Below are 7244 nucleotides of genomic sequence, written 5' to 3'. Positions count from 1 at the left end.
AAGGAATGGATACAGAAAATGTGATACATTTACACAATGGAGTATTACTCAGCTATTAAAAAACAATGAATTTGGGTGGAGATGTCAGGGGCATTCCTGCTTATACACTGAAGGCCTAAAATCATCCATAAGCCTAAAATCAGCAATAGGCCTGACATACATGCCTGCTAACACAAAGTCTTGGGTCTCTATGGAAAAACACTGAAACAGATGTCTATAAACTATTGTAAACAGGCAGCTTTTGTGGAAATTTACCAGCCTGAGTAATCATAGACCTTGTAAATAGGCAGCCTTGGCAGATAGTACCAAATTAGATAAGGACAAGTGAATCATAGGCAGAGTCATAGTGACCCCTGAACCTTCACCCAGCTGATATCCTGTTCTGAAAGATATCTTTACTCTCCCTGAACAGCTATGCTCCTGTGTCATTCCCTTCCCCACATCCTGCATTTTCATGTTTATCACCCCTGTGTTAAAAAGTAAAAATTATGATTTGATAATAAAAAAAAAAAGAAAAAAAAAAAAAAAGAAATAACACATGGTGTCCCCCTGGCTCTGCTGACATAGCTTCAGACAATCCATTTTCTTGTTCTCAGAAATAATTTGAATTATAAAAACGCTATTTTGTTTTTTGTTAGTATGCTGGGTAAAATAATTTTTACTGATTTCATTTTAAACTTCAAAGTTTGTAGTAAGTTAAAATGTCCTTCAACATAATTATAGGTCATATTTATTTTCATACTGTAAAATGCTAGTTAATCTGTTGAACATTTTAGAAAACTGGATTCCTTTTTGAGAATTTCATATATGAGCACTGTATTTACATAATTTTCCCTTTCTCTCCTTCCTCCCACTCTTCCCTACCCCCCCATATTTTTCAAATACATCTTATTATTTAATTATTGTTCATATATGTATGTATATATGTATACATGTATAAGTATATATATATATATAAACAAATACTGATAAATAACGTGTTTTGAGTTAAAAAAAACAATGAATTCATGAAATTCTTGGGCAAATGGATGGAACTAGAAAATATCATCCTGAGTAAGGTAACCCAATCACAAAAGAACACATATGGTATTCACTCACTGATATTAGCCCAAAAGCTTGAAATAGCCAAGATTCATCTCACAGACCACATGAAACTCATGAAGAAGGAAGACCAAGTGTGGGTGGTTTGGTCCTTCTTAGAAGGAGTAACAAAATACTCATGGGAACAAATATGGAGACAAAGTATGGGACAAAAACTGAAGGAGGGGTTGTTTAGAGACTGTTCCACCTGAGTATCCATCCCATGTGCAGTCACCTAAGGTAGACGTTGATGTGGATGTCAGGAAGTGCAAGCTGACAGGAGCTTGATATAGCTGTCTCCTTAGAGGTCTGCCAGAGCCTGACATATATAGAGACAGATGCTCACAGCTAACCATTGAACTGATCATGGGGTTCCCAATGGAGTAGCTAGAGAGAAGACTGAAGGAGCTGAAAAAGTTTGCAGCCCCATGGGGAGAGCAGCAATACAAACCAACCAGAGCTCCCAGACCCTAAACCACCAGCCTGGGAGCACAGAGGAAGGGACCCATGGCTCCCTCCAATATTAAGTTTTACTTTCCAGTTGAGGTTGGTTTGTTCTTTGTAGGAGACATTGAAATCAAGAACCCTCCTGACTCCTACGGGACTGGAATTGTGTTAGAGACAGATAATCAGCAGGGAGACACAGTGACTGTATTTCCCAAGTGAAGAAAGAGGAAACTGAGTGCAAAGGGAGGAAAATATATATCACTACTCTAGAGAATAAAAAATCTATGAGGTTTTCTAAAATGTTTTAAATTGGTTATAAATATGAAATCACTTTTTAGAAGAATTAGTGGTGTCTGTGACTTGCTAGTTATCTCTTTTGACAAATAGAAATACATAACTTGAAGAGTTTCCTGAGAGGCAATACTTAAGACTATTTGAGCAAATACCTTAATTTAGAAATGAGAAAAATAAGAAGAGGATCCAATTTGATAACCAAACGTTTATACCTGTTTTCATTCTAGGAGAAAAATAGCTAGTAGAAGTATAAAATAAATCCCTGAATGGACCTAGGAAGTTACCAATTCATTCACTTAAACTCTGGAGCTTGACACATTCAAGTAATAGAATCTCAGATGAGGTAATATGAGTTTGGTTCATTCTGGCATGTTATACCTGTGGGTTCTTGGCCATATTGTTTGACCTCTCTGAAATTGAATTTCTATAAAAGTATAACTGCCTTATGTAAATTTCAAGACAGCTGTGAAGATAAATGACAAAAGACCAGGCAAATACAAAGTCTTGTAGTTAAAATGGGTGTAAAACATACAATGGAGTTGTCTGTAGTTTATGATGCAAGGAAACCAGAATTTAGGTTCTCAGAATCCTACTAGTACTTTTACTTATTCTGCCAAAATGAAACACATTTCAAGAGGACAGAATGGAGTTGGAATTGGGCTTGTCCATATTCTTTCGAGGGAATACACAGACATACTTGCCTCGAGATTCCCCTGGAAATGATAAGGAAGATGAGAGGAATCCAGCATGGTGATGGAGGAAGGCAGATGTAACAGCAGAGATGGGAGATGAATGGAAAGTTTGTAAGCTTTTCCAGATCTAGTTCCAGTGAATAAAGTGTACCTACTTATTTGTAGTTCAATACAGAAGTTTAAGAGAACATGCTAATTCTAATCATTGGAAATTACATTGGAAATCAGTCAAAACCACCTTCCTTTAATTCAAAATGAATATGTGAATCAGTAGTACTCATGTTTCCTGGGTGGCTAGCAGATGAAAATATGGTTTTTTATCTGGTATCACACAATAAAATCCTTCCATTTTACATATTAAAAAAAATAGAATGAGATGTATCTCATATGTAATATACTCCTATGGAAAACTTTGTACAGGCTTATATTTTTTGAAGACATTCAAATCTTTGATATGTAATTTCCCAATATTTATTTCCTTTATTTTCTATGTTAAGAATTTAAAAAATGCATATGAAGTTACAATTTGATGTAGATAATTAAATCAGAGTTCATACTTTTATTCTGTATAATAAAGAGTAGTAGCTGATATTCTGCTTTGCGAATTAGAAAAACCTCAATAAAATTAAAAAAATCAAAACATCATGGCCAATTACTGCCAAGAACTGGCCACAAGATACAGGCAATAACAAATCCAAATGACAAGGTTTCACCATCTAAAGCTCCATGGGAAGGAGTTCTAGATGAAGAATCTTACTTATGCTTTGAGTTCTTCCTGTGACAAAAGTATCAGTGAGAATCATTCTCTGAGGAGACTTTCACACTTTCACAGACCTTCAACTGTTTTAATAGGTATGCATATGGAAAATTTACTGTGAACATTATCCTACCAGGCCTCCAGGAGAAGTTGTTAGTGGAGAAGTCCTTTGAAATCTCAATGTAAAGGCTGTTCTATTTACAAAGGCCTGTCTTCAAGAAGAAGTGCTTTACTATTCCCTCTTCTGAGTTTTTAAGAGCTTAACTGACTTGAATGAATAGGAACACCCAATTCAGCCTTACTCCTGTTTTCCATGTGTAGTACTGGAACTAGGTTTGCATAAACATGGCCTGCACAAGACTGGTCATATCAACATTCAGTCACAAATGAGGGAGGGGCTTCTAAGACAAAAGATATCTCTAGAGAGACATTGGCAGGGGCCAGCTGCTGGAGCATGGGGAGTTTAGCCCTTGGTGACTTGTCTTGGCTCCAGGCATCACTTAATAATTGAATATATATATATATATATATATATATATATATATATATATATATATATATATATATATCTATCCTGGATGAACGTAATACGTTTCCAAAAACAAAAAGACATGAAGCAGGAAGATGACATAATGAGAAGAGAGTTTATATTTTATGAAAGACAGAGGGAAGTAAGAGAGTCTGAGATGGGAGTGTGATCAAAATTTATCAAATTCTTGTACAAAATTATCCAAAAGAAGTTAATGAGAAAAAACATGATACTTAATATTTTATAGCTATAAAGCTAAAGAGTTTGAAGTATAAAACATATCCATTCACATCTGATCAGACCACAGTGAGGAAGAGAGAGGGACCCATGTAAATTTACTGGGAATGTTGCCATGAAATAATATGTGCATTTAAGGAAGGAAAGGTTAGGCTATTTGTTGTGAAGGGATGCAATTACTAGATGCTCCTTTCACAGCTGGCTCAAAACCCATACTTTGTTTTCTCTGGATATTTTTAGTATTTAATTAGAGGGAGGAGAGAATAATTTATTGTGTTTATTTATAATATGCATTCTCCTTTTATTTGAGTGAATACAAGAGGTGAATGTGGATTATAATTCTGAAATTCACTGTGTCCACTTGATACTTCTGACCACTACAGTTTCTCAGGGCAGAAAAGAATTTAGACCAGTTTAACTGGTGTTGATCAGCATTGGCCTGGTCTATAAGCAACATTTTTTTCTTGATCAAAGGGACAGAGGATCATCTCAAAGGCCTCTTGGATGTTTCGTTCTCGTTGGGAGTCAGTTTTTTTCCAAGTCAGCCTTGTGGGTTATCTTGTGATCAGCAGGTATTTTAGCTTCTTTTCCAGTCTGTGTCAGAACCTGAGGTAGAGGCAATTGTTTATAACAGATTTAGAGTAGGAAACAAAGACCTATCCAGAGGTTGGTTTTTTATTTTATCTTTTAGTTCTGTGCTCATAGACCCCACAATAATATAAGACATTTTCTACTCTCTTTCTATGCTTACCTTTTGTTTTATGTTTCAGAAATAGTGACCATTATTGTATGTTTAAACAAACACCTAAGAAATTTAACAAATTTGTGGAAGAATGCACATGACAGACATTTTATCTAAGCCAAGGCTGTCATATACTTACAATTCTCTCTATGCAATAAAACTCAAATAAAATAGAAAGATAACTCATTTCAAAGCTCAAAAATGAGTTCCCTGAGAGAAGGTAATTGTAATTTTCTACTTATATACTATCTTGTTTTATATGTGAACATTCTTCTGAAAAGATGTGTTTTTGATTGAGTTATTGTAGAGCTTTTATTAGAAGGACAGAAATTTTAAAATATTGATTACAATATAACATCTAGCAACTTAAAAGTTGCTATAAAGATAGAAAAAGAGAGCAGTGAGTGAGCTAGGGAGAGAGGTGGATCTGTAAATTTGATGTGATAACAGGTGACAGACTGAGGGCTACAGGCTGTCATTGTTCAGTATGGTCAGTAGGATGGTATCAAACAGCCTGGAGCTCATGGAAACATAGGCTCAGCCCCGGAATCTGCCACCCAGCTTTAGGATTCCATTTGAATGAGAGTGAAGAAGAAAGGTTCACTTTCTGGATTGAATCACTTCAAAGGATCATCTTGGTTCAAGATGCCACTTTTGTCAGTGGTCTGTTTTTTTCCCTAGACCTCAATTAAGCCTGAGATTCATGTGGATATGTTGTCTGTCTAGCTGCCTGATATGTCAGTGATGTCTCAGGCTTTATTGCCTTGTAGAGCCATGGTGATTTAATGTCACATATAACCACCTTAAACCCTGTTGAGGCTGGTAGTCTGTGCAGCCACTGGGTGCCATGTTTGTGTTAGTGGTCCTCATATGACAAAAGGCCATATTAATGTCTGAAGTCTATCTTACCACCAAAGCCCTTGTGGATTTCCATGGTCAGCGCTGCTGTGGGAGTGCTGGCCTACCATTCAACAGCCCAGAGCACTAAGGTTCAGAAAGGGCCCCAGGCAAGGTAGAACAGGCTCCACTCTGCTCAGGCCACTTCACAATTCTCCTTAATTGATGGCTTTTGCTGGGATACAGGCAGAGAAACACTCATCCTCTATTGGGGTGTGAATTTGACCATGCTCTAGTGAATATATATACACTGCACTAAATGGACGCTATAAAACCTAATATATTTATTTATTTTTGTGAGGGTAGATGAAGGGAAAAGAAGTACATATTTGAACAGACTGGGAGATAAGTTAAATGTGTGTGTGTGTGGGGGGGGTAAAATGTTAAATTCCCAAATAATCAAAAATTAATCAATCAATCAATCAATCAATCAATTATTAAACTTGAAAGGACCATAAAAAAGTGGTCATTATAAATGAACTGTCATCAAACTTGGTTGGGAACCATGTGCATGCTACAGATGAATAAGGAGTTATCTCTTGAGATTGAGGCCAACTTCACATCCTATACAGGCTAACATAACTTTGGCTGTTGGTCTGCATATTCAACTCTATTTGAGATAAGGTCCCTTGTTCAGTGCTAAATTCTTCTGCCCCTGTGTCACATTTCACAGTGATTTAATTGCAAGCTTTATATCTGAACTCAACTTCTAATGTCTTGCTCACTGACAGGTATTCAGGCTCTTTAATGTATATCGTTGACAACTGATAAGTGTCATATATTTGTAGCACTTGTCCCTCTTCAAGGGTCCAGTTCTCACAAGTCACTAATGGGTACTGTAGCTTCCAGAAGTGGAGAGTTCAACCTTAGTCTCTATCTCCATTTCCCTGTTAAGTTCTCCAAGAACCTAACGAGAATGCTGTATCTCACCATACCATCAGGATTGCTGTATTAATATTTTTTATACCATTTAAAAAATTGTCAGGTAGATCTGAGATAATTATCCATGTAACACTTATTCATCCTTCAGTGAGCATGGATGGTAGCAGCAGAATTATAAGAAATAACATCACTGGTAAAGAAGTCATGATTGAAACTAAACAGAGAGAAACCCATGGTTGAATTAAGCAGTGTAAAGGACACCGAGGTAAGCAACACATTGACAGAACATAAGCAAAAGCAACTCTATCTGACAAATTCAGGAACACAATAAGGGAAGTGTTCCAGTGTGCAAGTTCCTGTAGTTTTATTGTGACAATCATATTTGTAACAGGCAGGATATATAACCAAAAGAGTCGACTGATATCCTTGATGTGTACCTGCAAAGATGAGAAGATTCCTAGCTTCTTTACTCTGTCCTCAAAGACAAATGTTGGAAAAAACCCTCTGAGTTTCATTTTTTTTTTTTTTTTGCTATATACCATCTCTTATTTTGCCATTCCATGTTTATAGTTTTGATCTATACTGAACATTATTAGGCTGCCATGTTTGTGATTATAATTATCAGTATAATAATTGTACAAACACCTAGGAAGTGGCATTTTGTGAGGATCAATTCCAAGTTATGTC

The 7244-nt window shown here is 36.2% G+C and overlaps 1 pseudogene; it reads right to left on the bottom strand.

Annotated features, from left to right (window-relative positions):
- Nucleotides 1–4337: 4337 nt before the first annotated feature.
- Nucleotides 4338–6763, bottom strand: LOC117722209 (exocrine gland-secreted peptide 1-like; annotated as a pseudogene).
- Nucleotides 6764–7244: the final 481 nt, after the last annotated feature.

Source organism: Arvicanthis niloticus, chromosome 17 (genome assembly GCF_011762505.2).
Source record: "Arvicanthis niloticus isolate mArvNil1 chromosome 17, mArvNil1.pat.X, whole genome shotgun sequence".
Lineage (NCBI taxonomy): Eukaryota > Metazoa > Chordata > Mammalia > Rodentia > Muridae > Arvicanthis > Arvicanthis niloticus.
Note: the sequence above shows the minus strand (reverse complement) of the source record. Positions and strands in the feature narration are given on the sequence as shown.